Below are 27,663 nucleotides of genomic sequence, written 5' to 3' on the forward strand. Positions count from 1 at the left end.
TTTTCCGCCACATGTGCTATCACATTTTACTCCATTTTGTTTAACAAAGGTGATTTTGGACCAGTCTTCAATTACTTGATAAGCAATAGATGCTTTCGATATTTTTCGCAATAATTTCGGAATACCTAGCGTTTCCTTCAGTGTGAGCCTGGAGCAAAATCAGTTTGCCCCATTCGTTAACTGACTTGCAGTTATTGCCCCACTTCAAACTTTACATTTAAAAAAATCTCAGAACTGCGGTGGGGCCCAGACCCTCAGAAAAGCAAAAGGTGCTCCATTGACACCAGTGTTGGGCTGGCCTACGGGGGAAGTCTGGAGATTTCCCGGTGGGCCTCTGCACCATATGGGCCTCCCTTTTTTCCTGAGAGCACTCAAAATCTTTTGTATTTCTGCATGCACCACACACAATTAAGATGCTATTTTTGCTTGCATGGTGTAAAATTGGGCCACTTTGAAAGATAAATTCAGGCCCTCTTTTGGTTCCTAATTCACCCCTGAATGCCACAGTTTTTTTATTTTTAGAAAGAAGTTATTTATTTATTTATTTATTTTGGAAGCTTATATAGCGCGCTAAGCTCAAAGGCATCTGGGTGCTTACTTACAGAGTAGAAAAGTTACATTTGCATTTGTTACACAGAGCATGTATAAGACATACAAGCATGCAAGCAAGGACCCAGGGGTTATTGAGAGTGTTAAGGTACGACTGGGGGCCATTATCCATCGGCACTGAAAATTGGGAAGGGAACAGGCTGATATACGTTTTAGGTTAGCACTATGGATAGTGGCGGAAGGATGGGCAAATGAGGCCTAAATAAAGAAGAAGGGGCGAATGAGGCCTAAATAAAACATGGATAAGCCCTGATACCGCAGGCTTTGTATGGCATTCCTCCACTCTGGAGTGATGCATCAATCTCTAGGGTATAATGTTTTAACAATGGAGTGGGGTACATCGTTTGCAGGGGGCGTAGGACGTTATCTCAACAGGGCGTCAAAGCCGACTCAGCCTTTATCCTTTTGGGGTCAATAATCAGGTTGCAGTGGTCATGATGCATTGGGTAGGTAGCGGTGTGGGTTACTTGGAAGCTACTTCAATGCCAGATGTGGGAGGAGCGTTGGCCTAGGGAAGGAATAGAAAGGTGATGGAAGTCTATTTTAAAAGATGAGGGCCCAGCACCTTCGGCTATGATCGGCACTCCTGCAGCCTGGTGAAAATTCAGCAAAGGATGAGGATTATGGAAAGGGCATGAGCGAGTCAAGGGGAATGGAAGGTTCAGTTTGCCTAATGTACTATGGAAAGGGCAGCTGCAAGGGAAAAATGAAGGCGGAGTTGGTTGTAACGGTACAAAGGAAGAAAGCGCAACCGCACCCGTCAGGTAACAGTGCTCTCCCAGCAAGGTAACTCCTCCAGGGGCAGGCAGAGAAACGGGAGTGTGGCAGGGAAGACTTAGCACAATAAGACTCAAAAAGTAACTTATTAAGGTGGTTCCAAAGCAGAAGGATGCCAAAGCAAGAATGAAAAGTTACAGGGGCAGGAGTGTTTCCACAGCAGGCACGCCCTGGTTAAGGCGGAGCAAGATGGAAAGGTGGCAGGGGCTGAAGCAATCAAGCAGATTAGTAGATGGAGGTCTGGGTGTTTTAAGAGGTATATCAGGCCTGAAAAAATATAAAGTTGACATGCCGCCTCCTCTCCCCACCTGCATCAGCCTGGAGGAAAAGGGGATCGGTCTGGGTAGTAGGGCACCCATTTGTGTCTAGGGCTGGGGCAAGCTGGACGCCGGAACAATAGGAATTGCCAGCCGTCAAATTTCGAATTGAGTGGCACGGGGTGCCAGGGATGAAATGGGCACAGCTGCAGGGGCAGGTGCGCAGATTGCTGGGTAAACGGCAAAAGCTGGACAGATTGGTCATGCACGTGGGAGGTAACGACCTGATAATTATTATTATTATTATTATTATTATAAGCCTGGGAAGGTGGGCTCTGATGCGGGAAATTATGGGCTCTTTACAGGAATTGGCAGGTCAATTGGGTGAAACGGAAATCATTTGGTCAGAGTTAATCTCAAGGCCAGAATGGAGGGGGGCGGATAATCACGCAGCCGTGGAGAGGTCCAGACGAAAGCTAAATGGGGCAATGGCAAAATTTTGCAGGGGCAGGGGCTTTGGCCAGATCAGGCACGGCTTGATTAATTTAAATTCACCAGAGTATTTTCTGAAGGATGAGGTACATTTGTCACCACTGGGGTTGGAGCTATTCTACTGGAACCTTTGCACAAAATCCTAGAAATGTAAGGAAGGAGGCAGGGGGAGCCATAGTGGGCAGTAACCCACCTGTGGCGTGGCGGTGTTTGGGCAACCAAACACAAGAGACAGTCTCCGGATGAGCCAGGAGAAAGCCGGAAGGGTCTTCGCCCTGCTCAGACCAGCGCTCCTTGGGAGCCTGAACGGCAGGGGCGTCTGGGGGGAACAACAATGGCTCAGCTTCCCCCAAGGAAACGGCACTCTCCCCACCCAGGAACACCTGCATGGGCAGGCGAAGCTCAGGCGCAAAGGGCTAGGAGAGTTGGGCCTATAATGGACTTTTGGAAAGAAAGGGGGAAGCAGGTTGTTGGACACGGAGCAGTCGCCGCATTTTCTGAGTTATTTCCACTGATGTGTGCAGTGTGGTTTTTATGAAATGTGGAAAATAAATCTGAGGCCTTTTTATGCCAAAAACAAAGCAAGACTCATTCTACACATTTCTTGGGGGGAAAGGAATGAGTTATTGCTATGTAATGGGTCCAAAATGGACGGATGACGGGTTATACAGAATACAGAGTGAAATACAATAAATGCAAAATCCAGGAGAAAAGGTTAGAAAACCAAACGGTACTCATCCTGATATACATAGGCCAAGAAATCCAAAGGGTGGATTTTTTGCCTCAAAACAAAGCAAGCTGTGAGCAGTGGGAGTGACTGTTGCAGGGCTTGCTTTTCGTGCACTTTTGTACCTCGCTTGTTTTCGCAGCTGCTTTGAAGCTGCTACTGGTAATCTGGATCCCCTGGGCTCCCTGGCTTCTTCACCCTGGACATGGTTGCTTGGCATTTTGCGTCGAGTTTCCTTTCTGCTCCAGTTAGCCAAAAACAATGCTCACAGCGACCCCCGCCCGACCGAAGGCTCCAAACTACATTCGGTGCCAACAAGCAAGGTGAGTCAGCAAGAAAGGAGGCGCCCCTCGCTGGTCTGCGACTCCATTTTAGCTTACGATTCACATCCGGCGCGGATCCCATAGAATAAGGATAGGCCGAGGATAAATGTGGTTAAACAGCTTGCATTTATTCGCTACGTGTGAAACACCCCAGCAGCCAACAAATGAGGAGTCAGCAGTACCGGAAGTGCAGAAGTTAGGTTAATGTGCATTTGTATGGTATAGCTCTGCCACGGATGTAAGCTGCACAGTAGTTCTGTCCTGACAGGAAGTGCAGAAGTTAGGTTAATGTGCATTTGTATAGCATAGCTCTGCCACGGATGTAAGCTGCACGGTAGTCCTGTCCTGACAGGAAGTGCAGAAGTTAGGTTAATGTGCATTTGTATAGTATAGCTTTGCCACGGATGTACGCTGCACGGTAGTCCTGACAGGAAGTGCAGAAGTTAGGTTAATGTGCATTTGTATAGTATAGCTCTGCCACGGATGTAAGATGCACAGTAGTCCTGTCCTGACAGGAAGTGCAGAAGTTAGGTTTATGTGCATTTGTATAGTATAGCTCTGCCACGGATGAAAGCTGCACAGTAGTCCTGACAGGAAGTGCAGAAGTTAGGTTAATGTGCATTTGTATAGTATAGCTCTGCCACGGATGTAAGCTGCACAGTAGTCCTGTCCTGACAGGAAGTGCAGAAGTTAGGGTAATGTGCATTTGTGTAGAATAGCTCTGCCACGGATGTAAGCTGCACAGTAATCCTGACAGGAAGTGCAGAAGTTAGGTTAATGTGCATTTGTAATGTGCATTTGTATAGTATAGCTCTGCCACGGATGTAAGCTGCACAGTAGTCCTGTCAGGAAGTGCAGAAGTTAGGTTAATGTGCATTTGTATAGTATAGCTCTGCCACGGATGTAAGCTGCACAGTAGTCCTGACAGGAAGTGCAGCAGTTAGGTTAATGTGCATTTGTATAGTATAGCTCTGCCACGGATGTAAGCTGCACAGTAGTCCTGTCCTGACAGGAAGTGCAGAAGTTAGGTTAATGTGCATTTGTATAGTATAGCTCTGCCACGGATGTAAGCTGCACGGTAGTCCTGACAGGAAGTGCAGAAGTTAGGTTAATGTGCATTTGTATAGTATAGCTCTGCCACAGATGTAAACTGCACAGTAGTCCTGACAGGAAGTGCAGAAGTTAGGTTAATGTGCATTTGTATAGTATAGCTCTGCCACGGATGTAAGCTGCACAGTAGTCCTGACAGGAAGTGCAGAAGTTAGGTTAATGTGCATTTGTATAGTATAGCTCTGCCACGGATGTAAGCTGCACAGTAGTCCTGTCCTGACAGGAAGTGCAGAAGTTAGGTTAATGTGCATTTGTATAGTGTAGCTCTGCCACGGATGTAAGTTGCACAGTAGTCCTGTCCTGACAGGAAGTGCAGAAGTTAGGTTAATGTGCATTTGTATAGTATAGCTCTGCCACGGATGTAAGCTGCACAGTAGTCCTGACAGGAAGTGCAGAAGTTAGGTTAATGTGCATTTGTATAATATAGCTCTGCCACGGATGTAAGCTGCACAGTAGTCCTGACAGGAAGTGCAGAAGTTAGGTTAATGTGCATTTGTATAGTATAGCTCTGCCACAGATGTAAGCTGCACAGTAGTCCTGTCCTGACAGGAAGTGCAGAAGTTAGGTTAATGTGCATTTGTATAGTATAGCTCTGCCACGGATGTAAACTGCACAGTAGTCCTGACAGGAAGTGCAGAAGTTAGGTTAATGTGCATTTGTATAGTATAGCTCTGCCACGGATGTAAGCTGCACAGTAGTCCTGTCCTGACAGGAAGTGCAGAAGTTAGGTTAATGTGCATTTGTATAGTATAGCTCTGCCACGGATGTAAGATGCACAGTTGTCCAGTTGGCTTGTCTGGTGGATGTAAGTCGGAGCCGGGGTCAGAGGCGTCACTAGAGGGTGTCTTGGATGGGGGCTATAGCCCCGGGTCCTTTTGTTGTAGCCATGGTAGAAGTTCAGGGGCTACAACCAAAAGGCTAGCTACCCCCGAGTCCTGACAGTCCCGACATTATCGTAGCCCTGGGTCTTTTACAAACCTAGTAACACCCTTGGCCGGGGTACATGGATGCAGTAGCAGAGGCAGCTTTTGGTGCCAGGGGGGTAGGGTGGCCAACTGTCCCGTATTTTGCGAGATCGTCCCGTATTTCGGGACTCTGTCCCTCAGTTTGCAGAGTAACTATGCAGCACGCAGGTTGTTCCGACTTTCTTTGTTCCCTGACTCTCGAGAGACAGCGAGTCGGGACAACCTGCGTCCAGCACAGCCACTCTGCAAACTGAAGTGGCTGTCTACAGACCATGGCGTTGCCACCTGCAGTTTTCTTTCTCTGGGCGGCTCAGCGGCCCCGGCTCCTTTTTTGAGCCTGCAGGTCGAGCTGCTGCTGGTGTTCCAGGCTTGCTGCTCACGCTCCTCTGACACCTGTCTTCATTCCAATGCTAAAGCTTTGTTCCTGGGGTCATGATGGTCATGTTTTCAGTTAAAAACATTTACATTGCAATTAAGCCAGGTGTTAAGAGCCATTAACAAATTGTTTGAATTACAAATGTGGCGGGCCAAATGGGAATGACGCTGTGACGTCATAACCGCCTTGTGGGCAAGTGTCCTGCAAAAGGATCTCAAAGAGTTGGCCTCCCTACAGGATTATAGGGCACCTGTGGGAGGTTGGGGGGGGGGTGCCAGGGGGTTGCAGCCTCCCGCCTGCATGTATGGAAGGGTTCACTACTGGAGTGCGCCCTACGCAGATGATGGGTGTGGTGCACAGTGCCAGACAGACGCTCATATCATGGTTCTGTGTTCTCTATTGCTTCCAATGCCTGCCTTTATTAGTGGAAAAGATGGAAAAAAACCGTGCCAAAACGGCCGGCGCCAAAAGGCTTTGGGCTTAAGTCCTTTCCGTGGAGAGAAATTAACTGCACAGACCCTCTGGGGCCTTTGTGCAAGGCGTGAGGTCAACGTGTGTCCATTGTGGCATTTGCAGATGGCATGCTTGAAGACGAGAGATGCCCTCTGATTGTAGTGCCAGAAGCCCTGATCTGACTCTTGGGCATGCTGAGTTTGCTCATATATCTGTAATGGAGTGTCCTACAATATCGCAGCAGTTGTGTATTGTCTGTATGTAGGGGCGCCACTAAACCTACATTTCGGGAGTGTGGGGATGGGGGGGGTGTAACCCTTCAAATGTTGGGAGAGGTGCTAACTTCAGAGACATTGGGGAGGGGCAAATGTATTTGTGTGGGTGACATCTAACTTCTTTACACATTCTAATGAGACTATTCCAGTGCAGCTTCAATGTTACAAGCAGTTAACGCTCTCCTTTAAGTCTGAAAGCACCCACTTAAGGGCTCCTGTCTCCAACCTGTCCTTCCAGTCTCTCTCCTGGCATGCAGGTACTAACCCCACATCACGATTTCAATTGCCTAAAAATGTATGCATATGAATGCAGCTGCCAACAGTGAAATGCTTTACGTTAGTAATTGCAGGGCCTTTGCTAACTGAGAAGCCCAGGGGCTGTTTAACATCTGTGTCCTGTTCGGCCACAGCTCTGTAGGGCAGCCAGGTAGTCAACATACCTCAACATTTCTTAGGCATGGGTGGGGGTGGGGTTGGCTGAAGCCCGGCCAGCTTATAAAAAAACAATAAAATAAATAAATTAAATACAAATAATATGGTGTTGCCCCATGTTGCCCCACTGTCTATACGGGTTAGCATTTGCAGGGATGAGTTGACTTTGGGGCGACCAAAGATGGGTAACGTTTTCCAGGCAATACGCAGACTGGTGCTCTCCTTATGTCTCACAGAGAGGAAAGATTCCGATTTTAAGAAATGTAAGTCAGGCAGTCCACAAGCCTAAATGTGCGTGGGCTAGTGATCTCCAGAGCTCGGCGATTTGGAGAAAAATCAAGAAGCACCGCTCATTAAACTGACCACAGGAGCAACCGTTGGCAACCAGGGCACGCACAGACAATGCTCACCTGTCAGCAGATTTCAATGCTAGAAACAGACAAAGGACATAATGAAACCTTGAAAAGAGGCCATGTGTGGTCATACACATTTGCCATCTACCACTATCCAAACACATACTTGTTAATAGGGCCCCCACCCCCTTCTCTTAAAGGATTTATTTTTAAATGCTGGGGTGTAGTAACATTTCTAGCCACATCTTTTGGGAGGAAGTAAAATTGTAGGGCATCCTATGCAGATTCCTAACTCCCAATCCTGCCCTGTTTACCAGACGCTGTTGAGGTAAGTACTACACAAGCTATAATCAGGCCAGTGGTAAAACAGCCAGCTTTAATATTACCACGCCTGCCTTACTCCTAACAAGTCCTGAGTGTAATGAAGTACACCTGTAAGTAATCCATCAATGCTCACTTAACCCTCTTCCTAATAAAGTGTGCATGTACTAAAGCAAAGTCTGCTGATTTGTTCCCACTCATCCATCCAACCAACCGAGAGTTTCTACTTTGTGACACTGGTGATCTTAAACCAGTTGATCGCAGCTTCAGTGAACTGGTAACTCCACCACACTGACAGCTCATTAAGAAATACCCAAAGCCACGCTACGATGCTCAACAAACGGTTTGGAACAGGCCTACGCCGAAGCCTTTCATATTTTATATCAGACCCCTTTCCACCAGGCTCGGACTGGCCTATGGGGCAATGCCTGAAACAAAAGCACAAAGTGCTAGTGTGGGCCAGTTTTTTTGGGTCAAAGTGGGCCACTTTTGTGGCCCATGTGGGCCAGTTTGATGTGTTACTTCACCACGAAGCTAGTCGTTTTGACTATTGTTACTGAAAGAATATTCTTTAAAATGCTCCATTTGCATCACATTTTATGAAAAACCTCCCCCTTGGGTACTAGTCAAACAGTCTGTCACAAAAGGATTGAATTGCCTCATGTCTGTAGTATTTCATGGTTCGCTGCACTGCCAGGGAGGGTATCAGACAATTCCCTGTAAAGGCCATTTCTAGGCCAAGGTAAAGGGAAGACAATATTTTGTTCTCCATAATGGTGGAGACGTGTTGGCTCATGGCACTGTCGCCATGACAACATCTTTTCCCAGTAAAAAAACCTCCAGGCTAGAGTCATGATCCAAAAAGGCACTATATTACCAAAGTGATCTGTTGAAGTGGATGGAACCGTAATCAAGAGAAATCACAAGGAAACCTCATCCAAAAGCTCAAATGGGAACCATTTCCAGAGCATGGCACACCCAGTCCTTTCTTGTGCTTTCTTCCTGTCAATCTATTCCCAGTTGCTAGGCTTCAGTCTCGGGTGGATAGCGCAGGGGCAACGTGCTCGCCTGAGCAACACAGGTTCGATCCCAGAGTCCGCACTTAGAAACCTCTAGGTATTAAGCGCCTTATAAATAACCTATCATATCATTTGTGGCTAGTTAATCCACGTCTGTGCTTTCCTGTGGAGCTAGCAACCCCTGAGTAACTAGGCCAGCTGAGCAGCTCCTGTGTTCTGTCTGTTCCCTGTTCCAGCGGAGTATTACCATTTCTGCCTGTTTCCTATAGGAGCTGGCGACTGCCTGCGTGGAAGGACTAGTAACCAGGACCATACTAAGGGCAAGTCTCCTGTTCTGAAATCTAGGATAGGAGGGAGCAAGTAGGAGGGGTGAATGGAGACACAAGCGAGTGGAAGACACCAGAGGGCCATAATAGTGACTATGTTATCAGAAGAGTTCCCTGAAGATCAAAACCACGACTGCAATAATAGACATGCAGGGGCTGAGCTAAACTGACCAGCACAAGACACGCCGTGAGCCGGCTAGTCTTTTCTAATTGTATTAAGGATGTTGCACTGTGGAACTATTTAGAAGCCACAAATCACCAAACAAGGTGAAGAGAGATACAACAAGAAGGTAGGGGTGCGATGACCCTTGTGAGCAGTCACCGTACCACAGCTTAAACAATGGTTTTGGGCGTGAGACCCTCAGATTTGGGGGTACACGTTTGCTCTGTCAATTTAGGACATGTATATTTATGTCCTACTAGAAAAATAGGTATTAGGATGTTGATATATTCTTAGAGCAGTCAAAGGGCTGTCTACAGGTTGTTGTGCTGGTATCCAGTCATTGCATCGAATACAAAGCATTGAATGCCAAAAGCATCGAAAAAAATGCATCGAAAAAAATGCATTTAATGCATTTGTTTGGTTTTATTTGAATTATAATGGGTTTTTAGGGGTAAAAAAACGGTGGTTGTGGGGGAACCCCCCATTAAAAAAAAAAGAAAAAAAATGCATTCGATGCTTTTTTTAGTTGCTTTATTTTAGATGCTAAGAGATTCGATGCTTTGGCATTCGATGCAATCACTATACACCTGTTGTGCTCACCTTTACAGAATTCAGAATTCCTTAAAAAGGAGAGATTTTAGTTTTCTTCCGAGTTGCATTACTGGAGGGGCACGTTTTATTTCTGGAGGAAAAAGATTCCACTTTTAACTGGCATAGTGGACATAAGGCTTTCATTTGTGTTTTGTCTTGCATTTCTTGGATTTGAGTGTGATCATGCTTTGGTTTCTGGTGTTTCATTGGCTGTAGGGGATGTTACTTTTCTCTGGTGTTTTGGTTAATGATGGCTGGTGTTGCTTAGTAACACCTTGCAGGTGATGCATCTTACTTTGAAGATGATGCAGCCCTGACTAGGTTGATCTTGGTGGTCAGTTAAGGTGGGAGTGATGTGAGAGGCCCTCAGGCATTGGAAGATGCAGGCCGGTGCATATACTATGCTTTCTAAGAGGTGCAATTGTGGATTAGGGATTACTGTGAGTACAGCATTGCTGCCTGTGCCTATGGGCGAGTATACTAAGGCTTAGAGAGTGGTTTTGTACCTGCATAAGGGAGGAAGGGGTTGTTATTTTGTAGCAGTAAGAGCTTGCACCAATCTTTCTGGGCTTTCTTGCCAATTGCTTGCTTGATGGGCAATTTGCGGTCGATACAGAATCCCAGCAGTTAGGCGATATTACTGAGCTGGATGATGAAGACGTTCAGCTTCTTGTCGGTGAGCCAGAAGTGTATTTTGCCATGATTGAATATGTTGGCAATAAGGACAAATTCAGCCTGGTTGGGGTCACAGGCTGGCCTATAAGGTAATGTCCAAAGTTGAAAGGTGATCCAACAGACTGGCGTGACCCAACAGCCAGTTGTTTGGCCCATATTGGGCCAGTATGAGTTACTGCACCATGCAGCTCGTAGTTTTGGCCAATGTTATTGGTCAATTGTTCTTTTAAATGCAACATATTTCACTAGAAACACATCCCTAGGTAGCCCTCAAGCAGCTTGTCACAAATAGTAACTTGCCATTTGCAACTGTGGCCCACTTTTGTATTAATGCTGAGCCTATTTGATGTTTCAGTCCAACCCAGAGTATGTGCTGGACATCCTAGATGGTGAGGAAGTTTTTGAGGTGTTGTCTTTGGCTGCAGGAACTTCCAGGTTTAACTGGATGCCATCTGCATATTGATGTATCCTGACTCTGGTTTGAGAGTACCCCCTGCCCCAGGAGCTCCATGTGTAGGTGAAAGTTCATAGGGAACAGGATGGACCGTAGGGCAGGGGGTCTCCAACCTGTGGCCCTCCAGATGCTGCGACACCCATGATCCCTCACCATTGACTATGTGGACTGCAGCTGATGGGAGATGTAGTCCTTAACATCTGGAGAGCCAACAGTTGCAGACCGATGTCCCAGGGATGCACCGCATGTGACCAGTAGATGTTTGGATCTAGAGGTTGTCCATCAGGATAAACTGATGCTTATGTATTAGGCATGACGCATGCCATTATGCAACAGTTTGGCTGAACCCTATGCAAGAGGAGAGCACTAAGCATTATTTGATAGTTGACTGTTTCGAAGACGACAGCGTAATCAAGGGTGAGAATAAGGCTGTGGTAACCAATGTCTGATCTGGAGTGTGTTGTATAAAACCCAGATTCTTGAGATGTTTGTGCCGCATTGTGGCCTGAAGACTGACTGATGGCCGCAATGGAAGTGTGAGTGTTTGTTTTTGTGACTGTGTACTCGGATGGTGACTGTCAGATGGCGTGGCATCACTGAAATGTGACATGATTAATATATTGAAGTTTATGGACCTAAACTGGCAACAATATGCTTTCCAATGGCTGAGCGTGGTCTGCATGGACATATCACACCATGGAGCATATATATCGACGGTCTGACTATTGATAATCAGAGAACTCCCACCTTGCCGCATATACCATGAAAGGCCTCTCTTCTCATCGTTGCATTGGAGCATGATTTAACTTGCCTGCTGATCTCATCCTGGCAATTCTTCTGATGATGGTCTGGTGAGCCTTCTGCATATGGAGAAGGCTCCATGAAGTTTGCATTACTAAAGATACCGTGTTTTAGCTTGTCCCAGAACCGCAGGCTTTTCCTGGCTAATGGCTGCTAGTCTATTTCACTCAGCCATTTATTGGGAAAAGTTGTAGGCATTATCCTTAAAGATTGTTAAGATCATTCCTACACTAGATATGCAACTGCACTATCCAAGAAATAAAACCACTGACCATAAAAAACAGAAATTCAAAATGTGGTTGTTTGTGTGTTATATTTTGAGCACCTCATGGCAGAAGCAAATTTGTCAGAGGATGCACAACTGCAGCGTTGACCACGGAGTGAATGAAGACACAGTTGCAATTATACCCTTTATTACTAATTATTCTCTATTATTAGTTACTCTGGCATGATAGCTGAATCAGCGTCTTTATGAGAGGAAGTAACCACAACACAAGTGAAGCTCAGCCAGCAGAGTGACTGGAAAATAACACAACTGGGAAGTATCACAGGTGTTTTGCCGACAGAGAAAAATAAGAGGCCATATAAATAGTGTTAAGTATTAGTTACAGAAAACCAGGCAGCGGAATCCAGACTGAAGGGGATCTCAGAGTCCATTGACTTCCAGGTAGGAAGTGATCCATTGGAATTCAACGCCTTAGACAACCGCGGAGTAGTTTGGTTGAGGAGAGACAAGCCGATACCTGGCAGGGTTATTTGGGTCTGAAATGGGCTTTGTTTTTTAGGATGTGTAATACAGTAGCTATTTTGAAGCAGGCACGACAGACCACAGTGGTAAGAAAGACGATGGAGAGGTATGAGTAGTCCGGCATCAGTATTTGTTTGCAGTGCAAAAGGATCCACAGTATCGCAGGGAGGTTCACTGTCTGGAGGGACAGTGCTAGCTCAGCTGGAGTGTTGATGTGAAGGAGGAAGAAGAGGGTGAAGTAGGGATGAGGGGCTTCCGAGGCAAGGACAAAGGATGAAATGTGTACAGAAGGCCACTTGCGTTGTCTCTGATATGAGAGATCTTTAGGTAGTAGTAGAGGGCAAAGTCATTGGAGGAGATGGTAGCTGGTCGGGGGTTGAGAGGGCAGCTTAACCTGCCCGATAGTAAAGAGTTTGAGGGGGTGCAAGCATAGGGATGTGATAGGATTAGCATAGTAGCTGGATCTGACAGCATTCAAGGCAGTAGAGAGTGCGAATAGGGTGCCATTGTAGGAGGCAAGGAGAAATGGGGAAGGGCCCTTTTGCCACCCATGACAATGGCGCTGCATGGCTGTCATGAGTTGTCGAATCTCATTGGTAACTCGGGTATGATAGAGGGGGTAAGAGGACATGATATTCCAAATCAGGCAGTGTTGTTCAAAGGGGAGTCAAGACCATATTCGAAATGTTGAATGGATGAGGCCTGAGCTGGAGAGAGGGCAAGGACGTAGATGTTGACATCACTTAGATCGGAAGCTAGAGAACCTGGGTTGAAGTATCATTGTGTCATTGGAGAAGCACTTTGGAGTGACAGAGGAGAGGGGGGGGCAGTGATCCTGGAGATGCAGGACGGAGTAGTCGGTGAAGAGGCTTGGTAGACAGCACCAGTAAGGCAAGGGAGGATGATAGAAAGACAATTTCTAGAGAGCAACCACTAACCTTCCTTCAGCCACCTCCTTTCCTTCCCTCATCTCTGACTGCCTAATCGCCATTCAAAATTGGTGTGCCGCCAATGATCTTTGTTTAAATGCCAACAAGACTAAGATCCTCCTCATTGGTACACCCTCTCCATCCTTTCCCCTTACTCTCTGGCCAGCCTCACTTGGCCCTCCTCCTGCCCCTACCTGCGAATCTAAGAACCTCAGGGTAATCATTGACTCCACACTTTCCTTCTACACATACATCTCTGACGTCTCTAAAAAGTCAAACTTCTTACTGCGCCTCCTTAGAGGTACTCTTCCTTTCCTCTCCTTGCCTCAGAAGCTCACTGTCTCCCAAGCTCTGATTCTCTCTAGGTTGGACTACTGTAACAGCCTCTTTCTAAATCTACCTGCCCCCACTCTCCGCCCTTTACAACTCATCCAGAACAGGACTTCAAGACTTGTCCTTGGCCTCAAGCCCTGAGATCCCTTCATTGTCTCCCAGTGGATGCAAGGATTAAATTTAAAACCCTTTGCATTGTCCACAAGGCCTTCTGGGGCCTGGGTCCAAAATACCTTCAACGATCCCTCCGTAAATGCCTCCCCTCTCGAGCCCTTCGCTCCTCCTCCTCTAACTCCCTCAGGGTCAGTCGTTTTTCAAAGGAACGAGTTGGGAGTAGATCTCCATCTTCGGCTGGGGCCTCCATTTGGAACTTTCTCCCTGCCACCTTGAAACTTGAGGAGAACCATCTACGGTTCTGGAAGCTCCCCAAGACGTTCCTCTTCGCCTCTGCCTTTGCCCCTCTTCTCCACTGCTGATCTGCTTTCTCTCTCGGCACTGTTGCACCTGGCCACCATCTGTCCTTTGGGCCCAGGTACCCACTCACCCTGCCACCCTCCTGCACTACCACCTGGCCACCCCTTGCACTTGGGCCTGTATCTGTACCTATACAGTCCCCTCCCACCCTTCTTCTGCACTTATCAGATACACCCCATCTGACTAACCTTGCACTTTGCCATTCACAGGCTGCACTACCATCCTTTTTGACCACCTTATTTATTTATTTTATTTACTTATTATTTATCTTTCTCTCTCCTATGCTCTTCACTTTCCAATTTCTCCCCCCTCCCATGCACTTTCCCCCTTCTCCCTTCCCCCTGCACTTGCACGTTCTCAATGTCACTGGGCCTAGTAAGATCGTTGTTTTTGTTTTTCTTCCTTGTTCCTCTCCCTATGCCTGGTCGCGCTCTGAAACACCTGTGTACGAGCGCAATATAAATAAAATATCATATCATATAGCATGAGTTGGTTGGTTGTATAAGGTAGCCAATGAGTGGTCAGAGGTGATAAAGCGAAGTTCAAGACAGTGGGAAAAATACATTTTGTGCAGGTTTACATCTTCCTAAGGAGTGGCTGGGGGATTGGGTGCTCAGTGGGTAGGAAATCAAGAAGGGGGTCCCAGCCTGGGAATGTGGGGTTAAGGCCTATATATGCATGGAAAAGCGTGATGGGGGCAGGAGTTAAATGGCAGTGTGTTGGAAGGCGAGGAAGCAAGTCGGATGGTGGGAGTGGGGCAGGTGGGTTGGCTTTGCTGATCATTAAGCACAACCACCTTTCCTACCCCTCCCAGGTGAGGGGCAGTCACTGTGGGGGGCATGCAAAGTGGGTGTGTCATGGACAATGATTCTCATTTAAATGATGGTCAAGACCAAGAGTTTAATGTGGAGAGAGTCACACTGGTCAGTAACAAAGGACGTTGTATTGCAGTGATTGTGTATGCCAGAGCCTAAGAGCAAAAGTGAGAGTTATGGGGGCTCAGAGAAAGAGCCTGATGAGCGGGGAATAATACGTGTTAAACAAGGAGGGTAGGTAAGATTGCAGTGAGTCGACCGGTGAGCCGCTGTACACGGTGCGATGGAAAGAGAGGGGGAGAGGCTGCAGAGCAGGGAGACATTCAAGATAAATAGAGCTTGTAATCCCCAAGAGAAGGGTAGTACGGGTGCAGGCAACCCAGATCTGCTTGTTTCTTGGTGCTACCTGTAAAGTTTCAATAGGGGACGGGTTGCAGCGTTAATGCTCTGGTGAATTTGTGGGTCCTCCCATTACCCTCTCTGCTCTAGTGCCTTGCCAGTGTGGCTCTCTTCCAGTATCCTATGTGCGATAGTAGCTCCACCTCTCCCGCAGCACAGAGTGTGATCCATTCAGAAATAAATGAATGCAGTGTAACACCAGTGGATATTGATATTGATATTTTATTTCTTTTGCACTCGTACACAAGTGTTTCAGAGCGCGACAATGCAAGGGAGAGGAACAGGGGAGTTTAAAACTGCAATTTTACTAGGCCCAGTGAAATTGAGAATGCGCAAGTGCATGGGAGAGGGGGAGGGGGAAAAGTGCATGGAAGGGGGGAGAAGTGGAAAGTGCAAAGCAGAGGAAAACAGATGAATAATAAATAAATAAATAATAAAGGGAACAAACAGTGGTAGTGCAGCCAGCAATTTTCAAGTGCTAGGTTTAAGGCAGCAGACAGGGTAGGTCTGATAAATGCAGGAAGAAAAAGGTGGGGCTGTATGGGTACAGATACAGGACCCCAGTGCAAGGGGTGCTCTCTTGGACAAAGCACCAGTGGGCCTCCAAAGACTTTTGAACGCTCTGGATTCGTACATGAAGGACAATGACCCAACGGTTAATCCAGAGAAGTAAACAGTTGTTCTTTTTGGAGACAAGGGGATTGGTGGAGGAAGGTTCCCCTGGACGGTGGGTGGCCATCTTATCCCAGTGGTAGAGGAGATCGTCTACCTGGCATATACTTTATATGCCACTCCCAGATCAGGTCAAACCCTGCCAGAGCTTACATCAAAGGCTACCCAGTTGACGTCATAATTGCAAAGGATTGTTGGCCAATATTGTAAGTTTTCTCTCCTGCGAGCGGTAAGGTTTTATATGGCAAAGATCATCCCAGTGCTTTTATACGGATTAGAGGCCAAACCTTTCGTTTGGACCCTTGATTGGCAGAAAATTGAGGGCAAGATCTGGAAGAAAGCTCTGAGTCTGCCAAATAGCTTACTGATAGTGTGCTTGGGATTTGAGCTGAGTCTAAGATCACTCAAGTCCTAAATGGACTGGAAATTGCTCTCACTGTATAGACTAATGATCAATCCCCTGGGGAATTCACTATGAGGGCCTCCTGGTTCATCTTAAACTGGATCACTCATCAGTGTTTTGCGAGATCTAAGTGGGTTGGCACAGGAGATCCTTATTAGTTGTGGCAGCGATGAAGAAACATTACTCTTAAACCCAATCAAGACGAAGAAGGCCTTATTAACAACAAACTGGATTAGGACAATCGATCAAATGCGGACCTCCTCCGTAGCAGCTTCCTTTTCTTCCAACAACAAGAAACTGGGATACATTCCAAAATATCTGCTAAAATTCCCAGATGCCAAGGTGAGACAGAACTTCCTTAGAGTTCGACTCAGCTTGGTTCAAACAGGAGCAGTTCTTGTTCGTTGGGGCTGTGAGGATAGAATAAAAACTCTATGCCCAGGATGCAAGGACCCCAAAAACCAGACTATCGAGCAACTATTAAGATACTGTTGAGGGACAAGGGACACTAGAGAGAAACACTGAGGGAGTTTTATCAGTTCAATCGATCGGTTGTCTTTAGAGATGTTTTGGGAGAGATTGATTGCTGGCCATGAAATTGCCTTGACGATAAGTATCATTAGAGTTTTACAACAGACAGGGTTTATTCCTTTGAAATTATGTTAATAATCTTCTAGTTTCTTCTGTATACACTTTGGTATGTTTTAGAGAGTATGGCATTTGTGATGTCTCAAGAATTTTAATGTACTATGTATTATGTCTTTGTTTTATCTTTGCTTTGTTTTGTGAAAACACAACATTTCGTTGTAATACAATAAAAAAAAGAAGAAAAATGTGGTCAACTCTCCCATTTGTTTTTTCCCCCCAGTCTTTTTGGGTCTTTCCATATATTCACACAAACCCAGGCATACAGGACGATATGAAGAGCATCAAAAAACAAGAAGAATAAACATTAGGAAGATGGGCAGGAATTTATTAACCAACCTACTCATGCATACATGCCATTTATTCAGGGGTGCTCAACTGTGCCATTACCCCAGGGCTGGAAAACCCCATAATGAAGTTAACTGTCAACAAACAGTGCAAAGAGGTTCCCTGGAGCCCAGTGTCAATGGCGGAGTCCCAGGACGAAGAGAAGTCCCCAGTATGAAGAAATAAAGAAGGGTGGAAAAAGACTGGTGGGCGTAGAGGAAAAGACCAGATGATGAGATGGCAGTCTGCGCTTAGCATTTGTTTGGTTGTGATGTACTTGGTGACATGGCCACATGCCTCTCTGGCAAATGGACATGTTTTATTCGAGCCAGGGCCAGCATCAGGTTATGTGATGAAAGATGTCACTGCATTCATATGCATATTATGTTAGGGAACACCATCCTATTTTTGGAGTCTCCATATTATGTATCAAATCCCAGTTGATGCCAAATCTTTCCAAGACATCTTCTCATCTTGTTTCTTTCCTTTAACTCTATTCTCATAGTGTTTTTTATTTTTAATCTATGTATCAAAATGAATATTGCGAATGGGGACGTGGAAATAGGCATCCTCCAGGTCCAATGACGTCAAGAAATCCCCATTCTCCAGTTGGCCAAGCACGTGCTGCAACGTGACCAACCTGAATTTTTGGGACTTTAAGTATTTGTGCTCGATTTTCCTCTGGAGTAGCAAAAAGAAGAAGAGCCTGCTGCTGGAGGACGCCGGGGGAACGTTTAATTTCTGTATTCATCTTGATGACTTGGAGGGACTCGTCAACAGCCTTCCCAAACAGATTGTCCCAGTCGAAGGGCATGTCCAGTACCTTCGCCTGAACCTCCTGACGGAAGTTAGTGGCCTTAAGCCATCCCTGTCGGCGAAGGCAGACACTGTTCACCATCTGGTGGAACCCCGTGTCGGTGACGTCCACTGCCATCATGATGGCATGGTCCGGTGCCACTTCTCCTACCTGGAAGAGGGTGAGGGCTTCAATCTTCTTATCATCGGGAGGAACTTCAGAATTGGTCCTAGCTTGTAGCACAATTACCTGTCGTACCTGGCTAGGAACACTAGGGCATTGGCGGCCTTGATTGTGGATGCCGCCATGTAAATCACTTTCTTTCCCATGATGTCCATCCTTTTCCCCTCGCTGTCTGAAGGGACTGATGATGAATGAGAAGACTGGTTAGCCGACCGTTTTCTCACAGCAGCCGAGACCACTGAGTCCGTCGAAGGCTGCGACATCAGGCACTGAGTATGGCACCCTGTATTTCTCCTCCAGCCTGTCCAGCTTGGCTGGAGCCATGCAAGGTTCCTTCATGAGGACCAGGCCCTCTTCTCAAATATCGTCCAGAAAAGGTACCGCCATGATAGTCTTCCTTTTGGTCTCTCGCCTTTGATACAAGAAGCTCTTGATCTTGGTTTCCTCATGTACGAGTTGGAAGAGCTTGGATGCCCTGGAGATCATGGAGTGGAATGATCCCACCTCGTCCGCTGGGGAAACCTTATGAGGAGCATCCAAATGTGGCGATTAATTGTCAGCTTGGATTAAGTATTCATCCTAATCCACAGTCGTGGCTGTATCCATCCCCGTATCAGGTTCCTTTGGGCCTGACGTGGTGGAGCAGGTTGATATGGGGGCGTCAGAAGATGCTTCCTCCTTTTCACCGGCGGTTGATCGGGGACCTGGGGCACTGCAGGTATTGGCGCCGGGGGCATCCTCATCTGGATCTCTGACACCAAGGTGTGGAGAGTGGATAGAATGTCCAAGTAAATGTCCCTCGGCTGAGAAGGCAGAGAAAGAAAACTAGGCCCTGCGTCATCGTCGCCATGGACAGTATGCGAGGACTCTTGATCCTCGTCGTCCGTGGATGAAACCTCCATAGTGTGAGTGGCGACTTGGGAGGACTGTTTCAGGGCCTCCTCGCCACCCCCTTTTTTCCACCCCGAGGGGCCTGAACCAAGACCTGAATCAGTGCCTTAACCCCTTCTGGGATGCCTGCAGCCTTTGCCAAGGCCTCTGTGGCGGTGTCACGCCATGGTGGCATGGACACTTTCTGCACAGCAGAAGTCACCCTCGTAGGATCAGTGTCCACAGCTGCTGTGGTAGTGGTAGCCATCGGCAAAGACTATGACTGTGCTGGTTGACCCTGCTTGGACTGCACGGGCGCCTTATCCTCCACCTGTGGCTTAGCAGATCTCTCCCGTAGCTTTGCCGGGGTGGATGACTGTTATGATATGATATGATATGATATGATATGGTATTTGTAACGCGCCTATACACAAGTGTTTCAAGGCGCGACGAGGCAGGGAGGGAGGGAAACAAGGGGAAGACAGACAAACGATCCTACTAGGCCAGGTGTCATTCAGATCGCGCAAGTGCAGAGGTAAGGGGAAAAGGAGAAAGTGCAGGGGGAGGAGGTGGGGGGGAAGTGCAGTACAAGGTAAGTAGGAGGAGCTAGGGAGGCAGTGAAAGTGGAGAGTGGCTGGGCCCTGGACCGAGGTCGCTGAGAGTGGCCCAGATGCAGGTTTAGTGCAGAATTCAGTGGGGAGTTAAGCAGGTTTAGCAGGGGAGAGGGAGAGAGAAGGCAGAAGCGAAGAGGAAGGTTTTGAGGTACTTCCGGAACCGGAGATGGTTCTCCTCAAGTTTCAGGGAGGCAGGAAGGCTGTTCCAGAGGGAGGCCCCTGCTGCGGAGAGAGATCTACCCCCAGCTCGTTGCTTCGAGAAGCGGCTGACCATGAGGGAGTTGGAGACGGATGAGCGAAGGGCTCGTGAAGGAAGATATTTAGGAAGAGAGAGTTGAAGGTATTTAGGCCCCAGGCCCCAGAAGGCCTTGTGGACAATGCAGAGGGTTTTGAACTTAATCCTCGCAGCCACTGGGAGCCAGTGAAGAGATTTCAGTCCTGGAGAGATACGGTCCCTGGGCTTGAGGCCAAGGACAAGTCTCGCAGTTCTGTTCTGGATAAGTTGCAGAGGGCGGAGAGTGGAGGCAGGCAGATTAAGATAGAGGCTGTTACAGTAGTCCAGCCTTGAGAGAACCAGGGCTTGGGAGACAGTGAGCTTCTGGGGGAAGGAGAGGAAGGGAAGAATACCTCTGAGGAGGTGCAGTTGGTAGTGTGACTTCTTAGAGAGGTCAGATATATGAGGAGAGAAGGAGAGTGTGGAGTCGAAGATGACCCCGAGGTTTTTAGCCTTGCAGGTAGGGGCGGGAAGGGGGCCAAGGGAGGCCAGCCAGAGAGCTGCAGGGAAGGAGGGAGTGGGTGTGCCGATGAGTAGAATCTCAGTCTTACTGGCGTTAAGGCAGAGGTCATTGGCAGCACACCATTCCTGGATAGCAGACAGACAGTCGGAGATGAGGGAAGGAGAGGAGGAGGCCGAGGGTAGCCTGAAAATGAGCTGGGTATCGTCCGCATAGCACTGGAAGTGGGGGCAGAGAGCGGCGATGCGGTGGGCAAGGAGTGCCAGATACTGGTTGAAAAGCCAGGGAGAGAGGTTGGATCCATGGGGGACACAACAGGTGGAGAAAAAGATGTCAGAGAGGAAGGAGCCCATTTGGACCTGGGAGGGTCGACCGGAAAGGAAAGAGGTCAGCCATGCCAGAGCCTGACCAGTGATACCCAGGTTATCACGGAGACGGTTGAGCAGGATGGCATGGTTGACAGTGTCAAAGGCAGAGGAGAGATCGAGCAGAATGAGAACACAGGGAGTGTTGGAATCGAGGTTAAGGAGCAGGTCCTCTGCCTTTGACACTGTCAACCATGCCATCCTGCTCAACCGTCTCCGTGATAACCTGGGTATCACTGGTCAGGCTCTGGCATGGCTGACCTCTTTCCTTTCCGGTCGCTGTTGATGTTGTTTGTGTCCTATCCAACTTGGGGCCATTCCGGACGAGGCATGAACCTGCTCGGAGCATGGATCAAAGGCCTTGTTCGAATTAAGCCATGCCACCATCCTACTATGCCTGTCTTTCGTCATCTTCTTAGAGAAACCTTGGCATATCTCACACTCTACCTCCTTATGGTCCGGGTGTAGGCGGTAGAGGCACTGTAGGTGCTTGTCTTCCACAAACAAATTGCGTAGCCCTCATCTGGTGCAAGGGCCGAAGAGGGACCTTTCCTCCTTCTTCTCCTCCAACATGGTCGGAGGGCGCAACGGTGGCCCAAGATGGCCTTCTAGAATCTTCGATGAATCTTCTCCCTTGAGTGGTGCAGAACTTCTCCAACAACGGATCTCTGTTGCCGGCAGGTGAGGAAAAGAGCACACAGGCTATTTGGAACAAAAATTTCACATTTCTCGTCTAAAAAAACATACAAATAGCTCAGAGAGCAAACTCGAGGACTCCCAACACTGAAGCGTGCGGTACAAATCTGAAGATGGCTGCCAGAGGCGGGGTTTAGGGAGAGGACTGTCATTGAATGGGGGCAGTATGACCCAGAGGACAATGATTGGTTTAGAGGAGAAATACAGTTTTAAAGTGAAAGTGAAACAGTTTTTTCTTTTACCGAGGATTCCCAGCTTGACGACGGGGAATAACCATGTGCATGTGGACCTGTGCCAGAACCCCGTGCTGGAGAATGAAAGGTAGCAGGGCCATATAATGAACGTTTTGCACAACATTTGAATGCATAGATCTTTGCAAGTGAGAGGGTTACCATCTTGCTGTTTTTCTGTGAATTGAAGGGGGTGCAATCAGTGTTGTTAATGTTATTTGTGAGTGGGTTTCCTTCACTTTCAGGGCCACTTTTACATTTGGCAGACAATTTTACGCCGGTGGAATTACTGTTTATTCCATGTCTGTCTTTTGATGCAATATAAGAGTGTCCGCCTGGCAGCTACAATCATTAACCTAAAAGAATCCCTTGGGTTACAGTCTCTTGGAATTGCCTATAATTAAGGCCCCTTTTAATAGACAAAAGGAGGTTATACCGGCTCCATGTTTCATGCACTGCAGCTATGTGGGGGGTGCACATATCAGGCACATACTGCGTGTTATCATAGAAAGGAAGGGCTACACAGAGAATCATGTAACCAACAGCTTCAAGCAGATCTTCGTTTCATTGTTTTGGAGGTAGGTAGGGCGTCATACAACCACATGCCCAACAACGTGGAAGCCCTTCCAATCTTTGGACATTAAAAATACTTGAAAATGTAAAGGTTTGGGCATGTACTCTATCATGACAATAAAATTGCCTTTTGATTGTTCATTTGACCAGAAAGTGTCTAGTAGTACTATATAATTAAAAAAGGAGGCCCTATATTTCTTTTTAAAGGTAAGTTGGGGATCTTTCCCCCAAATGGGTTTAAATGACATAGTGCACAAAAGCAAATCATTTCCACAGGTGAGGTATAGGCTATGCAAACTCATGCACATTCTTAAATGCGCTAGACTAATCTAAAAACAAATGTGGGTGACAGCTGCAGAAATCTTGCATCACATGGGTGGTCCTCCACAGATTGTAGAGCCTTGGCAACAGTGAGGTTGTGGCTAAAAGGCCCGGCTTTCCTACCAACCTCTGATACTTGCCCAGACATAGCCGCACCACGATGGTCTTCATGTTCTTTACCAACAAGAAATTCATCACTTGTTTTGCCAAAAGAGAGGCTTTTTGGTAACAACAATACTGGTTTAACGAAAGATACATTGCAGAAGTTCATGTCTCACTGGCCCTGACGCCTTATATTGGCACACATAAAAGTGAACTTCCAGGTGCTCTGCCTGGCCCACAAGACCCTCCATGATTCTGCAACAGGATCACCAGCAAAGCATCATGATTTGGTCAGGTCCCCTGGGGCCTACGTTTGGCTGGTCATAAGTGGCTTGTCACCATTCCACCGAAGTACACGTGTTTCAGTGGTAAACCGCTTAATTTTCAAGGCTCCTTTTTTTTTGGAGCTCTCTTTCACCTGACCCCACCACCAAAAATGGGAACCCATTTAGATGCATTTCCATAGACAGCTGAATAGTCATGTGTTCTGTTCAGCCTTAAAAAATACTCAACCTCTGTAACCCTGCCCTAATACGGTATTCACATATGTCTCTACCCACGAGCCTATACATATGTTGGTTTCTTCCTCTCATTATCCATATATATCTATATTTTACCCGTTTCACTGTTCCCATGACCTTGGAGTGCATTATAAAAACTCTCAAATAAACGAATGACTACAAATGTGGCTCGCGTGTTGTTCCTTTAAGAACCGAATCACCTCCAAGCACTTCATAGTTGGGGAAAGAGGGAATATGGAGGTTTCGGGGGTAGGGGAGCAGAGCATCTGGTTATGAATTTCTCTTGGCTTTGCTTAACATTGCCGTTCAATAGGCAAAGTCTATGTATATATCGGAGTGTATACTTTTCCATAACTGGATGCTGGGTCCAGAATTGCTGCATGGATCTGTAACCCCTTTGCGTGTCAAAATGAGTTTCTTTCATTTTGTACACCATGGATAGTAAAATAGATCACAACATGTTAAACAAAGAACTGTGTCTGTTCTTGGCAGCGTATTATCACGCACACAAAGGCCTGGGTCACATAACTAATACGTAAATAGAAAAACCACAGCAATTTACCGCTGACAAGGAGTGTCGCTAGAAATCTTGCCTGTGTAAACACGGTAACCGGAGAAAAACCCACACGGGGCGGCCATCTTGTTTTTATATCGCACACGCAAAGATCATTGTGGAAAGGATTAGTTTATTCTTTTGTTATATTGGTATTCCACCCCCGGCCTCTGCGGTATGTATAATAGCAGAGTAAACACACCAGCAACAAGACAGGGCACTGCACTTTCTCTTCCAGCTTCATTGTGACAGGAAGTGCACCGCACAGCTGTAGTAATTAACTATACTCTTAATGACGTAGACATGGAATTCCTAAGACGTGACTACGCCCACAGACAAGTGTGTCAATAGAAGAACAAGTAACCCTTTTAGGAGTTAATTTTCTATTATTTTTCGTGCAGTGACGGAAAGGGGTGAGACAGAGCACGGTCTGAACATTTGTGCCCACGAGGAGGAGGTGTGGCAAGCACCCACCAAACAGTGGTAAGGCACCATGACAAGGTCTCCAGTCTGACTGTGGGAACCGCAGGGAGGTCTCTGAGCAGGCCTGCCGGCTGCCACCCTGAGCCAGCGCATGTTGGGTCTGTGGTGGTAAGAGAGATGATGCCTACCTAGGTCACCTTACCTGGGGTTCTGACGCCTGGCAGCGGACAGTGGCGTTGTGACACTATTCGGCCACTTCGGGATGCCTTGACCCTCCCCCAACACATCAGTTCAACATGGTTGCTGACTAAGGGAAACAAGCCCCCTCCCGAAGAGAAAGGGCCTGGCTGATATGGGTTTTAGGCCCTAAGTCCCAACAACAAAACAAGTGACTGCTCCTATAATGAGAATGAAGGGGACGATGAAGAAAACCCAAAAATGGAGGAGGCAGCCCGATAACTCGGGCAGGGTCCTCCTCTCCTCCCTCCACCCTGGGTAATGGGGAGGAACAATGAGCAACGCGCCAAAGCGCTAGAAAAGCCCGCAAAGGGCGAACAAAGGGAGGGAGCGGGCTAAGCCCTGTATAAGCGGTGGGCGGCAAGTGGCAGGAAGTATCCAACCCCTCTGGCAGAAGGAGGTCGCCCGCCGCAGCAGAAAGGAGTTTTTCATTTTGTTCCAGCTCCAGTTTTGTTGCTGTTCGAGTCCGGATGGTGAAAGAAGCGGTCCGGGGGGAGCGTCGTTCCAGTAGTTGCAGTAAAGGAGTTGGCCATTTCCAGCGTGAAGGGATCATAACTTTCGTGGCAAGGAAGGAGGTAAATACAAATGCAAGGGAGGGTTTGCGTTAGAGGCAGGCGACGTAGTGGAGGGCATCGCGAGGTGGAGGCCCAATATGGGAATCGCACCAAGAGGATGTCGGGAATTAAGGGTATTGCAGATACAACCGGGGTGTTTTGTGCGCTGGTGTGGGACGGTGAAAAAAACTGCATGGAAAACAGCTGCTGCGTACGCCGAGTTAGCACTGTATGGCTGGTAGAATTGTGGGAAATGGTGGCCCCCTTAATTGGCATGGTATCGGGATTGAAAGATATCAAGGGCACTGCAACCTTGGGTGGTTAGAGGACAAACAGTTTTATTTGTCAGGGATTGCAATTGCTTATCAGGATGTTTATCAGGAGGCGAATACGGAGTGCCATGACTTTCGTGCAACGTTCAACTTGCCAAAATGAAATGCTTTTATAGGTGAAAGGGAAGAAGAGGCTTGTTCAGGCTTTCGAAGGTGGTGAACGTAAGTGTTGCATGTTTCCCCTGTTGGGAGACATGGTATCTCCCTGTGTGTTGTCTTGGTCACATGGATAACCATGTGACCAAGTTAATAAAAAGCACAACCTGTTTCCGGCTCGTCAGTCAATCTGATCCTGACTCCGGTGTGGTTTGTGTCACGCACCATGCTGGTGCCACACCGCGTGCTCTGGTCCCAAGGACGGGGCCCAGCATGAGGACAGTGCCCCTGCTGGGCAACGCCGTCCATGGGGTATGCTGCAGCCATGTGATCATGGCGGCCGTGTGCTGGGTGACCCCAGCCACAGAGGTTCCTCCGGTGATCCGGAGCAGTGGGGTGATCCCAACTCCATGGTCTGCGGCGTGATCGCCGCACCGAGGGTCCGTGTCGGGTGTTCAGGACACAGACAGGGGCCTGTCCGGTGATCCAGGGAAGGGCCCCAACAATGGCGACGAGGATCACCCGAACCCGCGGGTGTAGGGCGTGCAGCTGGAGGCCCATCTGGGCGTGGAGCTTGTGGGTGGCCCAGGGCCCCGCATCCTGTTGGTGCGGGCCGCCTTGTTAAATGGGAAATCATATTGTTCCTCCTTCTGTAATATATATTGGCCTAAACCCGGTCGCTCTGCGAATAAAACCGCATTTCAAATGTGCCGATTTTAGATCGACTTCGCCGCCATTTTGGGATCATCCGCCATTTTGATTTCTGTTCAAATGTAACTCTGTGTTCTAAAATGGTGGACTGTGTTTCCAACTAGTAACCGAGCCTTCCCGAACCTTGCACTTTAGTTAATGTTTAGACTTTCCGTTGGCCGAATGTTTAGGCTGAGTAAAGAGACCTTGTCCCATGCCTGACTTGTGGTCTGAGGATTGTCTACACCAATAAGCCTGATCCAAGGACCTACATCGACACAATGGCCCTCATTACGACCCTGGCGGAAAGTGACTGACCGGACCGCCACAGCGTAAATAGCGTTTCCGCCATTGCACGATGGAGCAAAGTGCGGCCCATTCCGACCCATCGGGCACGAGCACCACACCATGGCGGAAGTGCAAAGTCCGCGATGGCGGAAATGACCCCAAAACGGCCCACACCGCCGCCGTACGGCGCCCTAGGTGCACTACCGCCACCCATCATAGCGGACACCGCAGTGAGCGCCAACCGGAAAGTACGGTGACCGTAAATATACGGAAACGGAAGTAAAAACATGGGCCCGGAACGGGAAACAACACCCCGTACACCTATAAAACCACAAAATACACACAACCACTAAAAACACCACCCTGAGACACATCCCAACCCGTCATCCACCCTAGTGAAACCAAGAAAAATGGGAAAAGTAGCGAAGAAAGCGTGCGACCGCAAGCGGCAGGTCCACTTCTCCCATGAGGAACTCACCGTGCTTACAGAGACCCTCCAGGAGAATGCCGCCGCCGTCTTCTCCACGCAAATGACCAGGACGGCACTTGCGAACAAGAAGGCCATATGGGCCCTGGTGGCACAGCGGGTAAGTGCGGTGGGGACCGCACCCCGCAACCCACAGCAATGCAGGAAGCGGTGGGACGACCTGCGGATACGCGTCCGTAGCATACTTTCTGCCAACCGCAACATTGCCACAGCCACCGGGGGAGGATCGGAATCACCCATCAAGTTGACCCCCTGGGAAGAAATCTGTGCCTCCACCATAGGAATGGAGAGCATAGAGGGAGTCGGAGGGATGGAGAAAGGAGTGCAGACATCCGGAGAATCAGGTAGGTGGCCCAAATAAAACCATGCCAAATCCACAATGTCCAATCATGTGACTCACATGTGTCCACATAGCGCAACAGCAACACATGGCCAGGAGAACGTCCACACACATTGGCCTGATAGCGCACTTTAAAACTCACAATAAATACATAAATAAGTAAAACCCCCAAAAACACCCACTACACGTGCAGCAGGCACACCCTAACTGCAGGCTGCCAAACAACTGCACCCTCACTCCACACACAAATGAAAGCACCTCCAAGGCCCCGACCCAAATCACCCTCAGGTACCACCCCAATGCATGTGATACATTGCCATTCCAATTCCCACAGACCCATTAATAACGCTCGCCCTCCTTTACTCCACCACAGGGTCCGATCCAAACGACGAGCTCCAGGACACCCCTACCAGC

This window comes from Ambystoma mexicanum, chromosome 11 (genome assembly GCF_040938575.1).
Source record: "Ambystoma mexicanum isolate Mex_15411 chromosome 11, UKY_AmexF1_1, whole genome shotgun sequence".
In the NCBI taxonomy this organism is placed as follows: domain Eukaryota; kingdom Metazoa; phylum Chordata; class Amphibia; order Caudata; family Ambystomatidae; genus Ambystoma; species Ambystoma mexicanum.